General features: G+C 34.6%; 1 long non-coding RNA gene across 1 annotated transcript; it reads right to left on the bottom strand.

The window, feature by feature from the left end:
- Positions 1-10211: 10211 nt before the first annotated feature.
- LOC133033241 (uncharacterized) lies at positions 10212-12692 on the bottom strand. Its single transcript, XR_009685553.1, has 3 exons — positions 12561-12692; positions 11632-11694; positions 10212-10476 (listed from the first exon to the last, which is right to left on the bottom strand). It is a non-coding gene; the product is annotated as an uncharacterized LOC133033241 (long non-coding RNA).
- Positions 12693-26363: the final 13671 nt, after the last annotated feature.

Raw genomic sequence — 26363 nt, forward strand, 5'->3', positions numbered from 1 at the left:
TGGCTCCACTTTCTTTGACTGCTATATGATGTTTAATGAAAGCCCGAGCTTCCACTTTACTGGTTTTTAGGGTGCACCCGAAACAAGTAATAAGTCTGCCTCTTGGACTCTTTTTCAATGCTTTGCTGATGTTGATCCACTCTAACCTTGGTTAACTATTGGAGATTTCAATGAAATTCTTTCCAATAATGACAAATTTGGTGGGTGTCTCCAAAATGAGTCTCAAATGGTAGCTTTTCGAACTGTCTTGGATTTCCCCCAAAAGTTAAAATATTTGCTTGGAGGGCTTGTTGGAAGTATTTTACTAGGATCTAGATTTACTAACATGTATGTTTGATTATAATTCTATAATCTAACATACTAAATATGAATTTTCTAAAAACAATGAATTAAACACATAAAGTTGTAGAAAACCTTACATTAATGACATCGGAATAATATGACTCTTTCCGTTCAGATCTCTAACCCTTGATCCTTTCTATTGCAGAGTACGATCAAGATTTGAACTTAGTTTTTCCCTTCAGGTGACAAAAGTCTACACAATCTTCCACACTATCTTGAGTATTGCCTTGAATTTTGTGGGCAATTACCCATTCACTATAGGGTTCAAAATTCTTGAGAAGAAAAAGAGAAGAATTCGAATAATAGAGAGCTCTGTTTATTTTCTCTTTGTCTGACAAAAAGAGTCAATTAATGTTATGAAAATAAGAGCTATAATATTCTAGCTATATGGTAGCTATCAGGGTTATGTTTTGAATTAAAATGGAATAAAAAAAAAAGACAAAATTGACTTTATTTAAACCTCATTGGTTGAATTCTTCATGGGCCCAATGAGTTTCAATTTGGCCATTTTATTGAAACTTATCTTTCTTTTCACAAATACCATCTTTTAATTCTAGCTCTATAAATGTCAATTCTATTTGTTTATTAATTATAATTAATTATCAAATAATTTTTTTTATTTAATTTATTTATTAATTAGACCTTTCAAAGTCTCTTAATTAATAAACAAACCCTAAATTCCCTTTTTCTTCTCAAATAAGCCTATAGATTAATAAAATCAATTAATTGAGTCTACAAGACAATATTATCTCACCTAATGTGAGGACCATGGGCCTATATAATCAAGCTCCCAATAAGTAGTTCTAGAATTTACCGAGTAAATTCTCTATCTTATTAATTCCTCCTGACTCCACTATAGATTCAAAATTGCACTCTTGATTATATAGAACGCTCTATACTAAGTACAGATACACAATAAATTATCCATTGTCTCAATTCAAATAATCAATGATCCTCTATTGATGATTTACATCGAGTAGGGAGAATTTTACTATTTTATCCTTTAATGTATTTTATCCTTAAAATACTTAGCTACTTGTAAATGATATTCCAGTAAACTAATATAATTACTAAAATAAGTAATCCACCATTTAAACTCGTTTAGCCAAGCTCTAAGGAAATCATCATGTCATTTTTATGTATTTATAGAAGCTACAGATTCTATATCTATGATTAGCTCTCCCACTCAATTGCAGTACCGTATTCTTAAGATGTAAGTGTTGGGCCAATCCAATTGGTTAGCTTCAACGAACAAGTCAAAGAATACATGTAATACACTTAAACTTGAACCTAACCATCTTAGGATTGAGATCATTGATATAAGATTAACTAAGTGATATTTACCTAGAAAAGATATTACAGTAAGTTTATGATATCTTTTCCACTGTGAATATCGGTCTAGTCCAATGTATAACCATACATTCAATACAAGCTTACTTTGCTAATGCCTTAGAAAAGACATTCCACTGTACGAGTGTAAGTAAACCAAATTTTTGATTTCTCATATCAGTGTAAATCTAGTGTACTGATAAATCATGAGACTAATTAGTTTAATCACATAATCGTGATTATTTTTCACTGTGTAGACAACACAAATAATCATGAATATCAATGTGATAAGGATTTAATAAAATTTGTATATCAAACATATGATTATAAAATAAAAATGTGAACCAAGCATTACACGAAATAAGTAATAAATAATTTTCGTTCTTTTATTGATAATGAAAATCAAGATTACATTAAAATAGGGTTTTAGTTAGGGCACAAAACCCAACAAACTCTCACTTGCACTAACATAAAACAAACAATACCTTTTAACTAAACCCAAATTTTCTCTGTGCTTCTCAAATGCAGTCTCTGTCAATGTCTTGGTGAATGGGTCAGCTAAGTTGTCTTTAGTATCAACCTTTTCTACCAGCATGTCTCCTCTTGCCACATATTCCTTGATGATGTGGCATTTCCTCTAAATGTGTTTACTCATCTTGTGGCTTTGAGGGTCTTTACTGTTGGCAATTGCACCGGTGTTGTCACAAAGTAACCGCTGTGGTTTTGAGGGTCTTTACTGTTGGTAACCCTCCTTCGGGTTAGTTACCATCGTCTTGCACACTATGACTGAGTACTTGACTTGCTATGTGTGGGCATGGCACTCTATCACTATAGGTCGAATAGGTGAAGAACAATAAAAGAGGGTTTGAAATTCTATAGAAGGTGTCTCTCATCTATTAGTTGTCAGAGAATGAAAACTAGGTTTTATTTGGTTGAATGAATAGTTGGATGAGATGAGAGCATCAAGTTTCTTTTATAGTGTTTCAACTAGGGCTTATGGTTGAATTATATGGATTAACAAAGAATAAAATATTGGGCAAAAAATTACTAGAGTGGTCGGCCAGTGGAAAATTAGAATGGAAATTTATCTTCAATCCATTGATTATGATTTGTGTCATATTGTATGTTATAGTCCTTATATTCTTATGCATGTTGTAGATGGTGTAGAAATTATTATTTAAAATTTATAATCTCTCTCTCTCTCTCTCTCTCTCTCTCTCTGTAACAATCTCTCTTTATCTCTCTCTCAATAACATTTTCTTTCTTTCTCTCTCTCTCTCTCTCTCTCTCTCTCTCTCTCTCTCTCTCTCTCTCTCTCTCTCCCTCTCCCTCTCCCTCTCCCTCTCCCTCTCTCTCTCTCTCTCTCTGTCTCTTTTCTTTGTAGATCTTCAACGACTTGCTTTGGGGTTTGCGAAGTTGGCCGAAGTCCGAGTTGCAGAGGCGATTGGTGAGAAGGTTATAGGATTTACTCGGCTTGAGTTTGGTTTTGATTTTTTTTGTTAATGTTCTCCTGGTTGAGGCTGCCTTGTTCTTTATTTTCTCTACTTTAATTAGTCAATGTTGTATTTTTCATTTTCTCAATAGTATTTAGTTTCTAAGATTGTGTTTTTGCTTAGCACTACAAGAATTATGGGCAATACCAACGCCACTATTACCAACGCCTAAAAGTCCTCATTAAAAATGAAGGTATCAATAACGACATTTTAATGTCGTTGGGAAAGCAATTCAATTTTTTTTTTTTAAAAAAATATTTATTAAAAACGAATCTTTTTTTCAATAACGACAATGTCGTTATTGAAAAACTATTCAATAACGACATTGTCGTTGGGAATGCGGGAGAGGTTTTTGAAAAGAAGCCGTTGAATTAGGCGGCAATTTTCCCCCCAAAACTGTCCCCAACGACATACCCTAACGACTATGTCGTTGGTGGCGTACCGACACGTTGCAGTGTCAGTCTGCCACCAACGACATAGTCGTTGGGGGTATGTCGTTGGGGACAACACTGTATAAAAAAAAATGCAGCTGAAACCCTCATTTCATCAGTCAACCTCTCTTCCCCTAATCAGCCGAAACCCTCATTTCATCACTGCCCTCTTCCCCTAATCAGTCAGCCTCTCCGCCCATCGTCAGCCGCCGTCGTCACCGATCGTCGTTGTCGACTGGAGTGGAGCCGGTCGTCGTCGTCGTCGTCACCACAACCTTCGACTGGAGTGGTATTTTCTTTAATAGTAGTTTTGCTATTATAAATTCACACTGTGTGAAGATAATGGTTTCATAGTGTAAATTTAATGTGGTTTTTCTTTTACTAATTTAATGTATTAATTTGGCAAATTTCTTAAAATTAATATATTATGTTTTTACAAAAAAAATAAATATATTATGTTTTTTATTTTTTTTTAACAGATTATGTTCTTTTTTTTAAATTTATTATTGTGATATGTGTTTGTTTGTGAATGTGGTGGCAGTCCGGCCACCTCCCTCTGCCTGAAGCCACGCGCGTCAGCCCAGCACCATTCGTCAGAACACCTCCGGCAGCCATTTTTGAGGTATACTCCATTTTAAATATGTATAGTTTATTTTATATTTATATATGTGTTTATATGTTTAGATATAATTTTATTGTGTAAATATTTGTATAATGTGTTATGTAATTTAAAATGGCTGCCAATATTCTTTGTTTTTAATCAATAATGTTTTTAATGTCCTATTTGTAATAATGTTTTTAATCAATAAAAATTCTCTCTTTTATATAATATAAGTATGTGAAAAGAAATATGTAATTTAATTTTGTTCCCAATGTTTATTTTATTTTTGCTATTGTATTTATTTCTGCTATTGTATTTATTCTATTTGTTTATGTTTAACTTTTTTTTTTTTGAGATATATGTATGTATTTTTAACAATGTATGTATTTTATTGTTATAAGTGATTGTAACTTTTTTTTTTCTTTTTAATATTTATGTGAATAATCTGAATTTTTTTTTTTAGATAATATTCCGAAAAAAGTATGTGTGTTTATATGTTTTTTTTTTGTTATTTTTTGTATTGTAATAAATTTTTGATTTATTTTGAAAATTAGTAATATTTAAAAATTTGTAATGTATTTAAAAGTTGTTGAGATTGTATAAATTAGGTTATTAAATTTTTGGGTATAGCTTAAAGTATAAATGTTATTCTGCCCAAATTTTAACAAAATTTTGAGATAATAAAAAAAATTAGGTTAACTTAATAAATTAGTCATTTTCTTATAAAAAAATATTAAAGTGATATTTAGAAAGAAAAATTATAAGTTAATAATTATTCATAAAAATTAATGAAATTAATGTTAAAATTAAGTAATTTAAGTAAATGAAATTTGTATTTTGTTTAAAAAATAATAATAAATAATTAAATATTTAATAACTAATTTTTATTAGTTGAGAATAGATAATTAATAATTGAATAAGTAATGAATTTGATATTGAAAAAATTCTTACAATAAAAAATATTAATAAATAATTATATTAATAAAAAAATATAATATTTTATTAAATAAAAATAATTTAAATAAAAGAATTTCGGTAAAATTTTGAGATAATAAAAATTTTGTTATTTTAATAATTTATAATAAGTTAATAGTGTCTTATAAAACTAGTACCAAGTTATTTTTTAAATGGACAATTATTTAAATTAAAATTTATTTAACAAAATTAGTGAAATAAATCCTAAAATTAAGTAATTGAATTTAAAAGATTTTTTGTATATTTATAAAAAATAATAATAAATAATTAAATAATTATAAATAACTTTAATTAGTTGAATATAAATAATTAATAATTGAATAAGTGATAAATTTTATAATTAATAAATCCTTGTAATAAAAAAAATTAACAAATAATTTGATAAATACTATAATATTTAATGTAAGTATAGTTTAATATAAAAGTTAAAAAAAGTTTCATAAAATGACATAAGATTAGCCTTAGTTCAACTACACAGTCAAAATTACCAAATTCGTGTGACGGTAGTCAATTTCATTATAATGTAGTCAACGTAATTTTTTTGGTAGATGGCAATCGATAAGACTTGGGTGACCATGAGAAATCGTAAGGATCCAGCTTACTGGGAAGGTCTCCAAGTCTTTATGGAACTTGTGTCTAAACACAAGGATTGTGACGAAAGAATTTTCTGTCCTTGTGTTAAATGCAAGAATACTAGATTGCATCCTTTGAATACTGTGGAGGCACACATCTTTACAAAGGGTTTCGAGAGCAGCTATGAGAGGTGGATTTACCATGAGGAGCCAGATGAACCTGTCGAGGCTAACATCAATGTCGATGCGGATGAGATGGGTGGTGTCATTGAAGATTTCTTCCCTCCTATAGATGATGACGAAAGAGCTGGTGATGATGAAATGCAGAGGGGTCAGTATTATGATGACATGTTTGAGGAGATTGAGGCACAGTTGTATCCTGGTTGCGATTGGATATCCTCCCTCAACTTTATAACAAAGTTGATGCACTTGAAAAATGTGGGAAAAATACCAAATTATATCTTTGATGAATTGTTGAAGTTGTTGAAGTTTGCATTTCCGAAGGAGAATAAAATTCCTGCAACACACTATGAGGCGAAGAAGAAATTAGGAAAATTAGGATTAGGGTACGAATCAATCCACGTGTGCGTGAACAATTGTTGTTTGTTTCATAATGAGCATGCCTCGAAAGATTTTTGCCTGGTGTGTGGGACCAGTAGATGGATTAATGAGGAGACAAGCGGAAAAAAAGTAGCGCATAAAGTGATGCGCTACTTTCCGCTGACTCCTCGATTGAAAAGATTATACAGTTCAAGACATACATCCAAAGAGATGGTATGGCATCGTACTGGTCGTGTGAGAGAAAATGGTGTTATGCGTCATCCTGTTGATTCTGCCGCGTGGAAAGACTTTGACTCTAGACATCCTGATTTTGCAAGAGATCCTCGGAATGTTCGCCTAGGCTTAGCTGCTGATGGATTTAATCCTTTTGGCAACATGAGCCTCTCGTATAGTATGTGGCCTGTAGTGTTGGTGAATTACAATTTGCCATCTTGGATGTGTATGAAGGATAACAATTTCATGTTGAGTCTCCTTATTCCCGGACCGAAGTCACCTGGTAAGGACATGGATGTCTTTTTAAGGCCATTGGTGGACGAGCTGAACGCATTGTGGACTCAGGGTGTTGAAACAAGAGATGCTACAACCAACTCAATGTTCAACATGCGCGCAGCTCTTCTTTGGACAATTAATGATTTTCCTGCCCGTAGTAGCTTGTCCGGATGGAGTGGACAGGGATATAAAGCCTGTCCTACATGCAACGAGGATACTACTTCTATTCGAGTGATTGGTAAGACATCTTATGTTGGTCATAGACGTTTCTTGCCATCCAATCATCGTATGAGAAAATACCGTGAATTTGATGGAAATTTTGAGAAGAGACCTCCGCCAAGACGATTTACTTGTTCTGAAATATTAGAACAAGTGAATGCTCTATCTGAACGTGCTCCGGGGAAACGAAAAAGAGGCGACACTGAAAATAACTGGAGGAAAAAAAGTATTTTTTATGAACTTGAGTATTGGAGTGCAAATGAGTTGAAACACAACATCGATGTTATGCATGTTGAGAAGAATGTTTGTGATAGTATCCTTGGCACTCTCTTGGATAATGACAAGTCTAAAGACACCACTAATGCAAGACAAGATTTGAAAAATATGAGAATTCGTCAATCCTTATGGATTTTCGAAGATGCTCGTAAAAGATTGCTAAAACCACATGCCCCTTATGTGTTAACTGCTAATGATAAGCAATTGTTTTGTAAATTTTTGAAGGACGTTAAATTGCCAGATGGATTTTGTTCGAACTTGAAGAAGAAAGTAACTAATGACAATATTGTTGGATTGAAATCCCATGATTGTCATGTCATAATGCAAAGGTTACTTCCAGTTTGTATTGGCAAGTTTTTGTCGAAGGAAGTATCAAGCACCATTATAGAATTGTGCAATTTTTTCAGAATTTTATGTTCAAGGACATTGAACGTAAAAGACATGGAGAAGGCCCAGGGAGACCTTATTCACATTTTGTGCAAAATGGAGAGAATTTATCCTCCAGCGTTTTTTGATATCATGATACATTTGGTGATCCATTTACCCGAGGAAGCCATATTGGGCGGGCCAGTTTTTATGAGGTGGATGTACCCTTTTGAGAGGTATATGAAAAAGCTGAAAAATTATGTTAGGAACAAAGCAAGGCCGGAAGAATCTATTGCTGAAGGATACGTTATAGATGAGGCTTTGACATTTTGTTCCATGTACTTCAAAGGTGTGCATACAAAATTCAACTGTCCTGAGCGCAATGAAGATGCTCCTAGTGTATCTCGCTATTTAACAGTGTATAAATCTCAATGTCGTCCACTCGGTGAGCAAACAATAACAACTCTCGATGAGAAGACTCGCAAAAGAGCTGAGTGGTACATATTGCAGAATTCTAGCGAGATCGACCCTTATATGACGTAAGTTAATCAAAATTATTACATAATGCTTAATGAATAATTTATATTATTCTATCTAGCTAAATTTGTAATAATTTTTTTTCTTTTAATAGAGAGCACCTTGAAATAATCTCACAGAGGGACCCGAATGGCAACCATAATCTTTTACACAAAAAAGAATTTCCTTCGTGGTTTCATAAGAAGGTGTGCAAGTATTCCTTTTCGTACTATTTACTTAATCTAAATTATCAACTCTCTCAAATCTTGTTTGTTATGCGTGTTTTTTCAAATTTTTGATTTGTATAAGCTCGGGTCTTTAGAACACAGTGATGAATTGCTAGCTTTAGCAGCTGGCTCTGATCTCGTTGTGTATTCATATCCGGCATGTATAGTGAATGGAGTTCGATTTGTTGTACACAGTCGAGATAAAGACCGTAATACTCAAAATAGTGGGGTGTCCATTGCAGGGACAGAAGGTTTTGACTATTTTGGGGAACTTCAAGAAATATTGCATTTGTCCTTTAGTGGTGCATATTCAGTTGTATTATTTCGGTGTAAGTGGTTCAACACAGATCCGAGAAAGAAAAAAATCATTATCGAAAATAATATCACTAGCATAAATGTTAGTGGTGTATGGTACAAAGATGATCCATACATTCTTGCCAGTCAAGCTAAGCAAGTTTTCTTTGTGGATGATCTAGTTAGAGGTCGTAATTGGAGAGTTGTTCATAATGTCCATCACCGCCAAGTTTGGGAAAATATTTTGGATGCTTCTAATGAGACAGATGATGTTGATGTTGTACATGACACAAACTCATCAAATTTTACACTATCAGTGGATTTGGGGGAGTTGAATGTCCAACGGACTAATGATTCTCCAACAATTGTAGATGTCCCTCAAAGTTCTGAGATGGTTGCAAATGTTGATGATAATAGGGATGATGAAGATGAAGAAATTGCAGAAGACCTGGAGGATGATTTGCTTATTGATCATCTTGAAGATGAAATTGAAGAAGCCCCCGCAGCAAATTTGCATTTCATTCGTGATGATGATTGTGAATAATGGATTTTACTACTGTTTGTATTGATGAGTAGTTATATTTTTTTAATCCTTTTGTCTCAACAAATTATTGTAAAAGAACAAATTTAAGAGTTAATGAGTTGTTCGTATTCTCTTAAGTAAGGACTCATATGATTTTATTATTCTATTTTTAGCATAAAATGTCAGCAGATGTTGCTAACTATCATGGTGGAGATGGTGGCGGGGATGACCCATTAGATCCTACTAGGGTACCGACTGCGTGCGAGGCTTCAGGTATTTTTGTTATTTTTCTATCTAAGTGTTTAATTTTTTAATTCAACTATTCACACATATACATTTTTGATGGCAACATAGGTGGTGACGCGAGAAAAGGCCGTGGGAGGAATGTTTTAGTAAAGTTAGAAGACAGAAGAAAAAACTCTACTGGCCCGTTGCCATTAGAAGTTGACAGTGTCTCGAACAAAATAGTAGGCTTGGAGAGTAAAGCTTTTCCTCGATTGGTAGGGCGAGAGGTTGCACTGCATGTGCCTGGACATCATCCAAGTTGGGCGAATGTCCCGTAGCAGTACGAACACCTCATCTTAACCAAGCTTCGGGTAAATAATTATTAATTTATCTACACTAATAAATGTGATTATTACCATGTTATTTTAATTTATTTTTGTCATATGCAGCATTATTACCAGTTGGACAGTCATCCAAAGTTAGTAGCTATTTCGATAGCTGAGATGGCTGAGAAGTACAAAACACGAAAGAATATTAGATTGCAACACTTCAGAGAATATTACAAAAACCCAGAAGACTTTGAAAATGCAGTGAAGAACCCTCCAAATGAACTTAATGAAGACCAATGGCGACTAATATGTGAATTGTTCACAACTCCTGATTTCATTCAACGGTCGAAGCAAAACTCTATCTGTAACGCCCTAAATAATTAGGCACGCTACCTAAAATACTTATGAAACCCTAATCCACTAAACGGGATTACTAATCAAAATAGCGCAGAATTTAAACTTTTATATTAAACAGAAAGAAAATAAACTTGTAATATATTTAAAACTTTTAAAATAGTTGGGATCCCAAAAATATTTACAAACGCTATTACAAGTCATTTATTTCTAGCCGACCTAAACGGCAAAATAGAATTCAAAAGTTCATCACTGATAGACCCTTAACCCGCTTGGTCTGATATGGCTTGAACATGTACATTCTTCATCTTGCTCCTCAAACTCATGGTTGATCAGCCACTGACTTACCCTTTCCTGCACAGTAGAGCACCCGTGAGCCAAGCCCAGCAAGACAGTATAAAACATATCAATAATATGCTCATCATACAATATAAACAACAATGCTATTCAAATTTGTCTGTGTGACACAGACCTGCATGTTACGCTCACATGCCTATTTATGTCTACGTGGCATAGACTTACGTGTTGCGCTCACACGTCTATTTATGTCTACGTGGCGTAGACCCACGTGTTGCTCTCACACGTCTATTTACAATAAGGCCTTAGATTAGTTCATCTCGGTTCTTGTTACCGAGTCCAACCTGGTTATGCCTTGAGCGCATAACCCTTAGTCTCAACATATATATTTATCATATAATTATTGGTGCCACTGCACTATTTGTCTATTTGCTATAGACCTGCGTGTTACGCTCACACGCCTATATATGTCTATGTAGCATAGACCTACGTGTTGCTCCCACACGTCTATATATGTCTATGTAGCATAGACCTACGTGTTACGCTCACACGTCTATTTACAATAAGGCTTTAGTAAGGTTTATCTCGATTATAATTACCGAGTCTAACCTAGTTATGCCTTGCTCACATAACCCTATTCATATATATTTACGTAATCCATACATTACGTTCTTTCAGTGGTTTCTCCTAGTAATATACTAGGTCTAGCCAAGTTATGTCTTATGCACATAACTCTTGAAATATATGTATGTATTCAATAGATAACAAAACATATAGAATCTTAGGGTAATAACCCTAAATTACATACCAAATAGTCTCTCATATAACATATCATTGCATGCTCAAAATAACACTTATAGAGATTTATAACCCTAATTCATGCTTTCACTTGATTAACAATATTATTGTACATCATGACTTTCTTACCTTCACATAACTTCTAGGGTAATAACCCTAGACCGCATTACTATCAAACTCAAGGTACTAATTTACCGAGTCTAACTTAATTATGCCTTGTGCGCATAATTCTTTATTACAATGTATTTAGCATGGCATAGCATTTACACATTAATAATTACTAGGGTAATAACCCTAGGCCATTAAACCGCTCACGTTAGGGTAATAACCCTAATCTCGGTTTCTAATTATCACCAATATAATATTCAATATAAGCACCACCGTGCATATCTCTACGTGCAACTACTGTCTTACCTGTTGTCCCGCAAAGGCAGAGATTTCGAATCCCCGGGTGCTCCTGACCAGGTGCCGGTAATCCTAGTCACACAATCCGGGATTTTCACAAATAGGGTTAACCCCTGATTTCTTATTCATAAAATAAATTCATGGCATTTCAAATAAAGATAATCACATAGAGCTCAAAAAGAGCTTTCCAACGGTATAAAGAACGTCCCAAACGGAGTCCCGAGTCAAAAGTTATGGCCGAAACAAAATTCAGCATTTCCCGATGAACTCCAACCGGAATTCCGGATGAACCAACCGGAATTCCGGTTGTCTGGGCAGAGAACACGAAATTTCTCAATCTTTAAACCCCCAAAACTCACTCAAATCATCCCCAAACATTCCCAAACTTTCCAGAGCATCAATATATGTCATAATAAACATATTCCACAACTTAAACCCAACAATTGCAATAAAAATCAAAAAGTGCCATTAAAGCACCAAGCTTGAGTTCCATGAACTCAAGCTTGCTTTTCACATCCAAAATCACAATTAATCCATTTACAGCAGCTAGCAAATATTATAGGGTCTAAAACACATAATTATGCATCAAAATCCAACAATAAACCCCGTAATTTCAGATTGCACAATAATCACAAATCATGCTTCAACTAGCAAAACTCCAAGTTCAAGAACTTGAACTTTAACCCAACACATACTTATTCAATTTCCAGCAGTAAAACAATAGATAAAAATTTAGGTTAAGCATGTAGAACATCCTTGAATTGTACTCTAAGCCCAATCAAACACAAATCAAGAGATTAACACACAAATTATCAAGATTAAACATCTATTTCCCTAAACATGCAAACCAAGATCAAACAACTTAAAGCATGCTTTTTCCACAATAATTTCAGCAAGAACTCAACCATAAATTTCACATAAACTTAGCAAGGATCTACCTCAACTCCAAGCTCAAGAATTCACAACTTCAAAGCTCCAAAACAAGCTAAGAACCAAGCTTTTCTTCAAATTCAACTTGAAATAATAAGAGGGTTTGGGAGAGAGAGGGGGTCGGCCAAGAGTGAAAGTAAAACCAGAAATTTGCATTTCATTTCATCAAAAATCAATTTTAATCAAACATAGTAAATAGGGGTCAAATGACCAAAATGCCCTCATGACTTATTATTCACACCTACACCCTCACAAGGGTAAATAAGTCATTTCAATACTCAATTAATTTCAAATAAATTTCAGATTATCATTCATCAAATAAAATGCCAAATTATCAATCCAATTTACATTTCGGGCCCGAACCGGGTTCGGTCCGAAATTCCCGATTGTGACTATACCGCGCTAACCTTTCAGAACACACCTGAAAAGACAACACAGGTATACTATATAATAATATAGTTCCATTAAGCACGTAATCAAATTAATTTCATCATTTTACCCTTCTCGGGTCATAATTACCAAAATGCCCCTGGCTCACCAACGGGGTCTTTAATATATTAAAATTCATATAAATCACATATATTGAACTATATAATAATATAATTCCTCCATTATACATAATTATCTAGTTAGGGTTTTGTTAATCCATTTCTTAATTCCGGGTATTACAATTACCCCCTCCTTATAGAAATTTCGTCCCGAAATTTACCTGAACAACTCCGGATATTTCTGCTGCATATCCGTCTCGAGTTCCTAGGTTGCCTGTTCTACTTTACTGTTCTTCCACAGTACTTTCACCAGTGCCACTGTCTTGCTTCTCAAGACTTTTTCTCTTTTGTCAAGTATCTGCACTGGTTATTCTTCGTATGACAAGTCCGGCTGAAGTTCCAATGCTTCATAACTCAGAACATGGGACGAGTCTGAGACATACTTCCGAAGCATTGAAACATGAAACACATTATGTACAGCTGCCAGCGCTGGGGGAATAACCAACCTGTACGCTACTTGCCTTATCCTCTCAAGGATTTCAAAAGGTCCAATGAACCTCGGGCTAAGCTTTCCTTTCTTCCCAAAGCGTTTTATGCCTTTCATCGGAGATATTCGGAGAAATACCATGTCCCCGACCTGAAAATCAATATCTCTGCGCTTTGGATCGGCATAACTCTTCTGCCTACTCTGAGCCGCGAGCATTCGCGCTCTAATCTTATCAACTGCCTCACTTGTTTTCTGAACAGCTTCGGGACCCAAGAACTTTCTTTCACCCACTTCATCCCAGTGTATGGGTGATCTACATTTTCTTCCCTATAAAAGTTCATAAGGAGCCATCCCGATTGTTGCCTGATAGCTGTTATTATAAGAAAACTCGATCAGGGGAAGGAACTTTACCCATGATCCCTCGAAGTCAAGCACACATGCCCGTAGCATGTCCTCTAAAATCTGAATGGTCCTCTCAGATTGCCCATCCGTCTGAGGATGAAAAGTTGTGCTAAACTTTAACTGAGTTCCCATAGCTCGATGCAGACTTTTCCAGAATCTTGATGTAAACTTCGGATCTCTATCCGACACAATGGACTTTGGGACACCATGCAGACGAACAATTTCTCTAACATACCACTCAGCATACTGGTCAATGGAGAAATTTGTCCGAACAGGTAAAAAGTGAGCAGACTTTGTAAACCTGTCCCCTATGACCCACACAGAGTCAAATTGTCCCGTGGTTCTGGGCATACCTACCACGAAGTCCATAGCAATGTCTTCCCATTTCCACTCTGGTATTTTCAGTGGTTGCAGCAACCCTGCAGGTCGCTGGTGCTCAGCTTTCACTTGTTGACACGTAAGGCACTTTGCAACATACTCAGCGATGTCATTTTTCATGCCTGGCCACCAGAACATGGCTTTCAGGTCTTGATACATCTTTGTCGACCCTGGATGAATTGAATAAGGAGTCGTGTGAGACTCATCCATGATCTCTATCTTGATGTTCTCATCCATGGGCACACAAACTCAATTCCCAAATCTCAACATTCCCGTTTCATCTATTGAGAAGTCACTAGCCTTCCCAGCCGAAACCCTAGCTCGAGCTTTTACTAATTCTGAATCTTGCACTTGTGCTTCATTGATTCGCTCCAAAAGAGTAGATTGCAGGGTAATATTAGCTAATTACCCTACAACCAACTCAATCTTAGCTCGAGTCATCTCATTTGCTAGTTGCTGGGAGATTTGCTTCACCGTATTTAACTGACTCTGACCCTTTCTACTTAAGGCATCAGCAACCACGTTGGCCTTACTAGGGTGATGAAGGATCTCACAATCATAATCCTTCACCAACTCTAGCCAAAGCCTCAGTCTCATATTCAGGTCTTTCTGGGTAAAGAAGTATTTCAGACTTTTATGATCGGTGTATATCTCACATTTCTCGCCATAAAGGTAATGCCGCCAAATCTTTAGCGCAAATACCACTGCTGCGAGTTCTAGATCGTGAGTAGGGTACCTCTACTCGTACTCCTTTAACTGCCGAGAAGCATAAGCTATTACCCTCCCAGCATGCATAAGCACACAGCCGAGACCCTGTCTCGAGGCATCACAATATACCACAAACTTTTCCTTATCTGAAGGAAGAGTTAGTACAGGAGCGGTAATCAAGCGTTGCTTTAACTCCAGAAAACTTTTCTCACCCCGATTAGTCCAAACAAACTTCTGATTCTTTCGGGTCAGCTCCGTTAAGGGTACAACAATCTTTGAAAATCCCTCAACAAACCGACGATAATAACCAGCCAAACCCAGAAAACTTCTGACCTCTGTAGCAGACTTCGGTACTGGCCAATCCCGAACAGCTTCAATTATTGTCGGATCCACTATGATCCCATCTTTATCCACTATGTGCCCCAGAAATAAGACACGGGATAACCAAAACTCACACTTCCTGAATTTAGCATACAGCTTATTGTCCCGTAATCATTGTGAAACTGATCTGAGATGCAACTCATGTTCTTTATCTGTTTCAGATTACACCAAGATGTCATCGATAAACACGATCACACATCTAATCAGGTAATCTTGGAACGTCCGATTCATATAATCTATATCAAGTATACTACGTAGCTTTAGCCCATCTTTCACCCTGATGGTGATTCTTACATTTCGGACATTCAAGATATGACTTGAAAGAGGATTCGTGACCTTGACGGTCACCTCAATTTCCCCGATACTTTCTATTACTCCTTGATACTTCGAAAGGCTCAACCTTCCGTTTGTAATCAGGGTTGCCACTGTCGGTCCCCTTACTGACGTTACCACTAGCAGGCGAATTTGATGTCATGACGGCATCCTTTGCGGTCTGCTCATTTATTACAGATTATTCAGCCTCCTCAACAATTAAGGCTAGCTCTATCACTTTCTTGTACAAAGTGTCATATGAAGTGGTAACCTTCAAGTCTCGACTGATTGTGGCATTCAGTCCTCTCTTCATCCACTGCTTGGCCTTAATTATGTCAATACCTCCTAGAAAAGTCGGAGGCTGCAGCTTCACGAACCGCTCAAACACCGAGTCTCAATGCGGCACAACAAACCCCTGGTTACCCACCACTGCCACAGGTGCTGGTGGTAACACTTGATCAACAGGGGCAGCCGGTTACCTTGATCGTCGCAACTCTTCTTCTTGACGAAGTATGACACTTCGCATTTCTTGAAACATCTGCTGCCATTCAGCAAGAGGATTAGCATTGCCAACCTCCGCATTAATTCCCCGGATTCCGCGGAGGTGGGGGCAGTGCGGTGAATTGGTTTGGTCTACACCAAGCTCTACTAACTCGCCCTTTGGTCTAGATGATTAAAGTCCACTACTAGTAACCGTGTAATCAACAACCCCAGCGAATTAAGCACCAATACCACACTTACGCACTTAATGCCTTAAACCCTAACTCATCTATTTACCTCATACATATGTACATAAACAATTAGCATTTATAGCATGGCATCACATAACACATACATACTCTAAATGCTTGCATACTGCCTAAAATGGAAAGCAGTAACCAGATGATCACACATACAGTCAAGTATTTACTCTCAATACTTACTGCACCATGAGTCGAGCTTATCTCTGACGACGAATGTACATGTTCGGCCGGTCTACAGGAAGTTTAAAAACCTTGGCGCTCTGATACCAAATTGTAACGCCCTAAATAATTAGGCACGCTACCTAAAATACTTATGAAACCCTAATCCACTAAACGGGATTACTAATCAAAATAGCGCAGAATTTAAACTTTTATATTAAACAGAAAGAAAATAAACTTGTAATATATTTAAAACTTTTAAAATAGTTGGGATCCCAAAAATATTTACAAACGCTATTACAAGTCATTTATTTCTAGCCGACCTAAACGGCAAAATAGAATTCAAAAGTTCATCACTGATAGACCCTTAACCCGCTTGGTCTGATATGGCTTGAACATGTACATTCTTCATCTTGCTTCTCAAACTCATGGTTGATCAGCCACTGACTTACCCTTTCCTGCACAGTAGAGCACCCGTGAGCCAAGCCCAGCAAGACAGTATAAAACATATCAATAATATGCTCATCATACAATATAAACAACAATGCTATTCAAATTTGTCTGTGTGACACAGACCTGCATGTTACGCTCACATGCCTATTTATGTCTACGTGGCATAGACTTACGTGTTGCGCTCACACGTCTATTTATGTCTACGTGGCGTAGACCCACGTGTTGCTCTCACACGTCTATTTACAATAAGGCCTTAGATCAGTTCATCTCGGTTCTTGTTACCGAGTCCAACCTGGTTATGCCTTGAGCGCATAACCCTTAGTCTCAACATATATATTTATCATATAATTATTGGTGCCACTGCACTATTTGTCTATTTGTTATAGACCTGCGTGTTACGCTCACACGCCTATATATGTCTATGTAGCATAGACCTACGTGTTGCTCCCACACGTCTATATATGTCTATGTAGCATAGACCTACGTGTTACGCTCACACGTCTATTTACATAAGGCCTTAGTAAGGTTTATCTCGATTATAATTACCGAGTCTAACCTAGTTATGCCTTGCTCACATAACCCTATTCATATATATTTACGTAATCCATACATTACGTTCTTTCAGTGGTTTCTCCTAGTAATATACTAGGTCTAGCCAAGTTATGTCTTATGCACATAACTCTTGAAATATATGTATGTATTCAATAGATAACAAAACATATAGAATCTTAGGGTAATAACCCTAAATTACATACCAAATAGTCTCTCATATAACATACCATTGCATGCTCAAAATAACACTTATAGAGATTTATAACCCTAATTCATGCTTTCACTTGATTAACAATATTATTGTACATCATGACTTTCTTACCTTCACATAACTTCTAGGGTAATAACCCTAGACCGCATTACTATCAAACTCAAGGTACTAATTTACCGAGTCTAACTTAATTATGCCTTGTGCGCATAATTCTTTATTACAATGTATTTAGCATGGCATAGCATTTACACATTAATAATTACTAGGGTAATAACCCTAGGCCATTAAACCGCTCACGTTAGGGTAATAACCCTAATCTCGGTTTCTAATTATCACCAATATAATATTCAATATAAGCACCACCGTGCATATCTCTACATGCAACTACTGTCTTACCTGTTGTCCCGCAAAGGCAGAGATTTCGAATCCCCGGGTGCTCCTGACCAGGTGCCGGTAATCCTAGTCACACAATCCGGGATTTTCACAAATAGGGTTAACCCCTGATTTCATATTCATAAAATAAATTCATGGCATTTCAAATACAGATAATCACATAGAGCTCAAAAAGAGCTTTCCAACGGTATAAAGAACGTCCCAAACGGAGTCCCGAATCAAAAGTTATGGCCGAAACAAAATTCAGCATTTCCCGATGAACTCCAACCGGAATTCCGGATGAACCAACCGGAATTCCGGTTGTCTAGGCAGAGAACACGAAATTTCTCAATCTTTAAACCCCCCAAAACTCACTCAAATCATCCCCAAACATTCCCAAACTTTCTAGAGCATCAATATATGTCATAATAAACATATTCCACAACTTAAACCCAACAATTGCACTAAAAATCAAAAAGTGCCATTAAAGCACCAAGCTTGAGTTCCATGAACTCAAGCTTGCTTTTCACATCCAAAATCACAATTAATCCACTTACAGCAGCTAGCAAATATTATAGGGTCTAAAACACATAATTATGCATCAAAATCCAACAATAAACCCCATAATTTCAGATTGCACAATAATCACAAATCATGCTTCAACTAGCAAAACTCCAAGTTCAAGAACTTGAACTTTAACCCAACACAGACTTATTCAATTTCCAGCAGTAAAACAATAGATAAAAATTTAGGTTAAGCATGTAGAACATCCTTGAATTGTACTCTAAGCCCAATCAAACACAAATCAAGAGATTAACACACAAATTATCAAGATTAAACATCCATTTCCCTAAACATGCAAACCAAGATCAAACAACTTAAAGCATGCTTTTTCCACAATAATTTCAGCAAGAACTCAACCATAAATTTCACATAAACTTAGCAAGGATCTACCTCAACTCCAAGCTCAAGAATTCACAACTTCAAAGCTCCAAAACAAGCTAAGAACCAAGCTTTTCTTCAAATTCAACTTGAAATAATAAGAGGGTTTGGGAGAGAGAGGGGGTCGGCCAAGAGTGAAAGTAAAACCAGAAATTTGCATTTCATTTCATCAAAAATCAATTTTAATCAAACATAGTAAATAGGGGTCAAATGACCAAAATGCCCTCATGACTTATTATTCACACCTACACCCTCACAAGGGTAAATAAGTCATTTCAATACTCAATTAATTTTAAATAAATTTCAGATTATCATTCATCAAATAAAATGCCAAATTATCAATCAAATTTACATTTCGGGCCCGAACCGGGTTCAGTCCGAAATTCTCGGTTGTGACTATACCGCGCTAACCTGTCAGAACACACCTGAAAAGACAACACAGGTATACTATATAATAATATAGTTCCATTAAGCACGTAATCAAATTAATTTCATCATTTTACCCTTCTCGGGTCATAATTACCAAAATGCCCCTGGCTCACCAACGGGGTCTTTCATATATTAAAATTCATATAAATCACATATATTGAACTATATAATAATATAATTCCTCCATTACACATAATTATCTAGTTAGGGTTTTGTTAATCCATTTCTTAATTCCGGGTATTACACTATCAATCGACAGAAGATGAAATTCTCTTCAACAACAAGGTCGGTAACTATGGCTGAGATTCTTCGTCAAAAAGTAAGTTAATATATTAAATTTCTATTTTACAAAGTTTACTTTATATATAATTTTCTAACAAGTTATATTTATCACCAAGGAAAGGGTTACATTGAGACTTGGAAAGAATGTCATACTAAGAAAGACACCAACACCTTCATCAATGAGGCTGCCAAAAATAAATATGTAAGATATGTAAAATAATAACTTTTAAATATTTTCAAATAATTGTAACTTTGCTTGATTTCTAACTTATTTTGTATTACAGGAAGAGATGTTGACAACTCAAAATAGTGCTCCTGAATCTTCACACGTTTCAGAACTTGAGATTCTTCGGAAAACACTTGGAGAGAGGCGTGGCCATCAACGAGGAGTGGGTCGCAAGTTGAAAGGCCAATCATCAGGACGACGCTCACAACCTGCAACTGCTGATCAACCGGACATACGGGAAACAGTTGTTGAGTTACAGAAACAAATACAGACGTTGACTCAACAAATGTCACGTGAACGTCGGGAACCAATGGATGTTGTGTAATATCCAGATTAAAATAGTATTTAATTTTTTTTTTCTCTCCTTGGGATATTAATTGTGTGAGGATAATTATCTTATATATTTGTGTTGTTAGTGAGTTGAGATTGTTGCTTAGATTATTGTACCAATTTTCTAGAGAGAGTTAAAGTTATATTAACTACGAAAGTAAAATATTATGGTATTTTCATCAGTACGTAATCGTTTAATTAAAGCCCGATATGAAAGTCCATTAAGTTTTCTTTATAATATATTTATTTGATTTAAATAATTGTATAAGTGGTATTAAATAATATTATTATTTAATTAATGTGAGAAAATTCGTAAGTTTAGAGAAATTTGCAGATTTAAAAAACTGTTTTACTAAAACGACCATATCTGGAGTTTTATAACTCCGATTGGGGTGATTCCAGTGGCGTTGGAAAGATAATTAAAAGATCTATAAATTTTGTAGAAATAGCTATATCATAATTCGTAATTTTTCTAGGTCAAAATTAAGTCCTAAAATTACGAGATTTAGAGCTTATAATTTAAACTTAAAAGTAGGATATTTATTTATTTAATAATTTATCATATTATTATTGCTATTATGTTAATATTATTATTATTCATAAAACTAAACCTAATAAGAGTCAGAATAGTATATGTTTCATTAACCCTAAAATTATATCGTTCTATTCTCAAGACTAACCCTAAAATTTTCAAGTCATCTTTTCATTACATCCTTAGCCAAATCTATACCACTCTTCACTCTCAACTTTGATCACCATCATCTTATGTCTATTGATCCAAGAAGCTTCATGTATTTGAGGTAAGAAACTCTACATTTACTTATTTATTGATCACAATAGGAGAAAATTCGTAGGTCTCCTTTTCTTATTTTTCAGAATGAAACATATCTCAGTAAAACTGTCATAACTCTTTAAATACTCATCCGATTCTCGCAATCTTGGTGCCTATAGAAAGATTATTAAATTTCCCATAATTCGTATGAAGAAACGTTTTGCTGAATCGAAATTTATCTATGTCAAAAATTATTATTTCTACGCTGTTTCTTATAGATTATTTTTTTATATATTCTATATAAGTTGTCTCAGTAAAACTTGAATATCTCTCTGAATACTTATCCGATTCTAGCGGTCTTGATATCATTGAAAAGCTGATTCAATGACCTATAATTTTTATGAAGAAACCATTCACCATTTCGGTGATATTCTATGTCGAAAATTATCATCTTTCTGATATTATTGTAAATCGTTTTTTTCATATTCCCAGAAAAAGTACTTTCACTTAAAATACCATAACTCTCTCAATTCTTGTCTATTTTTAATGATCTATATATGGTTTCAAAGCTTATTCAATTTTCCATAAGTTTCATGAAGAAACATTTCGTGAATTCGGAGTTATACTATGTCGAAAAGTTAGTTTCCTTCTGTATCATGTAATTCGTTTCTTAAATCTTGTTCTTCCAAAACTGTTTTGGTAAAATTGTAATATCTCTTTGAATATAATTCCAATTTCAGAGATTTTGGTATCATTAGAAAGGGAATTTAATTTCCTAAAACTTTCATGAAGATGTTATCTTCTAGTTCTGAACCTTTCAATGCAAAAAGTTTGTATTTTTGCTAAGTCGTATAATTCGTTACTCCATATTCATTCTCAGAAATAGTTTCAGTAAAACAATCATAACTCTCTGAGTTTTAATCCATTTTTAATTATCTTTATATTATTGGAAAGATAATGGAATTTTCTATAATTTTTATGAAGATAACTTTTACTGAATTCGTGTAGTTGTTGGTCAAAAATAGTAATCTTTCTGCTGTACTGTAAGAGTACGAATTTTAATATTAGGGCCTTGACCCATGTCTTATTATAGGTAGTAGTGACGAGATAACAACTCTTAAGCAGCGGGATTTGAGGTAAGGAAATTAGATAGTGTTATATGTGTTTATCTGCATAAATTTGGATTCTTTGTGTACTGAAATATGAGTTATGATTTGTTATTATAAGTCTGTATATGGTACTGAGAATGTGTGGTATGGACACAATATTCGTAAATTAATATATAAATTATGGTTGTTATGACTTGTATATGTGTATGTTGTATGTTGTGTATTGTATGTTGTATGGTGTATGGTGTATTGTTGTATGTTATATGTTGTATGCTAACGTCTCAGGTAAAGTGAGGGACCATGGTGGGGTATGATACGGGATAAGGCCGTTGAATGTAGAGATACCCTACCCTGCATTTTCCTGAGTCGTGTATGAGATTGTTATGGTGGGTATGATACAGTGATGTTACTGTTGAATATAGAGATACCCTATCCTATAACAATGGTAGGGCTGCATAGGCCCATGTTATTATGTGGGCAGATTAGGCCCAGGATATTGTAGGGTCAGGCTAGGCCCGGGTTATGTAAGTAATGGCTATGATATGCCAATGTTGTGATAATGACATTATTATTTATAGTATTGATATGATTATGTTATGAGTATGATATTGGAGTTATGATCTCTGTATATGTGTACGGTGTGAACAAATAATATAGACTTGTATGATAAAGGTTTCCATATGTACAGTTATTTGGTTATAGTTATAAAAGAGCATGTATGATATTGCTAAAACTTAATAAATACATTAATGGTATGTGTGATATTATATGGTATTGTTTGATAAGCATTTCCTTACTGAGCTTTTAGCTCACCCCCCTTACTTTCCCCCTACAGGTATTAGACAGGGAAGTATGTATAGTGAGCAGGGTCAGTTCTGGTACGTATACTGTGAGCGGCTACGGGCGGACAAACGATCTAGAACGCCGGTGGTGCCTTAGTTTTATTTTAAGCAGTTGATAAATCTAACACAGTGGAAATGCATTATTTAAAATTATTTACTTACAGTATCTTGTTTTACAAATGAAGGATCCTTCTCTGTTGCATTTTGATTTTTTTTTAAATCCACTGTTGTATTTAAATTTTTTTTTTTTTATCTTTTCAAATTATGCATGAAAATAGTATTTTTGTAAAATAAGGCAAAATATCGGGGCGTTACATGTTGAGATGAATGATGCAGCTCCAACCCAACCCATACGTCCTCAACCGTCTCGCTCTCAAATGGGTTTTAACCCAATGGGTTTTCAGCAGCCGCATCAGACTCCTACTTCGTTTCAAAGAATCGCTACAACAGCCTTTGCTACAACAGCCTCTTGTTCCTTCGCCTGGAATGTTAAGTCCTGAGCAATTTCACAGTCAAATGTACCAGTCATACTTGCAGTTTGTGTTTCAGTCGCCAAACAATTCGCAAGTATTGTTGAATATGATGACGCAGTCGCCTCAGACGTCTCATGTGTCAGAGCCTCGGATGCCACAAATGTCACAGATGCCGCAAAATGTTCAGATGTCGACACAAGGGCAGCAATATCAGAACACATCGCAGACGATGCCGACACAACCATGGGAGCAGACATCTCAAATGATGCCGACACATCTAGGACAACAGACTTCTCAGATGATGCCGACACAACAAGGGCAGCAGACATCTCAAATGATGCCGACACTACATGGGCAGCAGACATCTCACATGATGACCAGCTCGCAAATGCCGCCATACTACCCACAGATGCCGGATGTTCCTGGGTCGGATGTTCCTCGAGATGCTAGTGATGAGGACGATGCTACTACAAACTTCTTTTAGAATATCTATTTTAATTTTACGAACTATCGGTCTAATATGTTTGTTAATATTTTATGAACACTAATTTATATTTAGGTAGGCAGTACTATAATGTTTATGACTTACTCTTATTGTAATATTAGTGACTCTAAATGTTTTCTTTTAGTTAAATGATTTTATATCTTAATTAATTCAATAATTTTATATATTAATTATTTAAATAATTAAAAAAAAATTAAAATTAAAATTAATAATTTTAATATAATAATATATATAAATAATTAATTACAAATAATTTAATATAATTTTTTATTTTTTTTCGTAGAAGATCTTCAATAACGACATTGTCGTCATTGATAATAATATCAATAACGACAATATCGTTGTTGATGCACTCAGATCTAAAAAAAAAAAATATTATTCCCAACGACAATGTCGTTGTTGATAATTTTTATTCCCAACGACTTAAAAAGTCGTTGTTGATAATCGTTTTTCCCAACGAAGTATTCCCAACGACTTTTTATCAACGAAATGTCCTCATTGATGCGCAATACTGACGAAAACAGGGGTTTTTACCAACGAAATTTGTCCTCAGTAATGCTCATTTTTCTTGTAGTGTAGTTTGCGGAATAGATCTCAAAAATAATTGTATTTTTTTTTTTTTACATTTTGGTCATGTAATTTGTTTGTAACTTATTCCACATTTAATTTATACTCAATAATTTTGTTAATTTTACCGATGTGGAATGTATAGATTAACTTGTAAAAATATAAATGATAGCTTTTCTATTTTTTTTTTGTACAATTTACCAGACTAAGAATAAATCAGTAACATAATTTGTTTGGAAAAATTGGACTCTTATTTCACCTTTTAGTATCAAAACCAATTTTTTTTATCGAATTCCCTGAATATTATTATTCAAAGTTATTATTTAAAATTTACAATTATTAATTTGATCGAATATATTTTTCAAAAAATAAATTAAAAAATAGATACAGTGACACACTTTGTGTGTAGCTGTTATCTTTAGGTGAGATTATAAAAAGGTACAATGACGCCCATTAAGAAATTCTAAAAGGTTTTAATGACCCGTAATGTAGAGTCACTAAATAATACTTTTTCAGTCACCCACGTAATTAATAGTGAGGGGATGCTAAAAACTTTTAGAGTCCCTCTAAATGGGTAATTAAAGCCGATTTTTGTAGTAGTGAGAAGATGTTTCCAGTCTTGAAGCAAAATCCCTCCTAAAAATTCTATCTTGGTGTCTTGAAGAAGCTTTTTCTCTACACCAGATCGAAACAAATTGTAAATCCATTTCGAACGTCATCGCCTCCAACAAAGAAGATCTCTCTTTATTTGGAGAGTTAATTTCTCAAATCAAGATCACTTTGTCTCATTTTCCCAATTTTTCATTCCAGCATGTGAAGTGTACTACCAATACCTTTGCTCACAAACTTGCAAAACATGCGTTGGGGTTAGATGAAATTTTAGTTTGAATTGGAGATGACCCTGCAACCTTTCAGCCTTCTTTATATAGGGCATCTTTCATCTAAAAAATAAATCTCAAAAAAAGAAAAAAAAAAACTAATGTGAAATTTCTACGAAGCTCACTATTTTGTTTTACTTCTCTGTCTAGCTAGCTCTCTTCAATTACTATGTAAATATACCTGTCACCTCTCTCCGAAAGATTACTTACAAACATATATAACCACTACATATGCTCAATATTAAATATAATATTTGTACTTAATTGTCTTCAACTAATATCTAGACCTTGAAAAAATCTTTACACTTTACTACACGACTTGTTCGCAATATATAGATAAAAATGAAAGCTCATTAGCAATATATATAATAAAGTCAGCTAACGAGACCTGATCAACTAATCATGTGTATACTCATTCAAGCAAATAAACCTAGCCGTCTATGGAAAATGTAGATGAGGTGATGATCTCATGAAAACGAGTTCATATATATAATATACATAATGTCCATGTATATTACTAAATATATTATATTCATCTCTTCTCCATTGGTCAAAAAAGATATAAACCATTTTATTTGAAGCTGCCAGTTGATCTAAGTTTGAAATTTACATATAACAACGGAAATAGTTAATATATAATAAGGTACTAGTAGTGAATTATTATATTATATATACACATGTATACATTAATGAAAATGATTCCAATAAATTAGTATATGTAATAAAGAAATAATAAACACAATAGCTGATGGAAGCCAGGGTGCTAAAATTGGAAAACTTCAACATATAGCTATATATATACACGTTTTC

Source organism: Cannabis sativa, unplaced genomic scaffold (assembly GCF_029168945.1).
Source record: "Cannabis sativa cultivar Pink pepper isolate KNU-18-1 unplaced genomic scaffold, ASM2916894v1 Contig3, whole genome shotgun sequence".
In the NCBI taxonomy this organism is placed as follows: Eukaryota; Viridiplantae; Streptophyta; class Magnoliopsida; order Rosales; family Cannabaceae; genus Cannabis; species Cannabis sativa.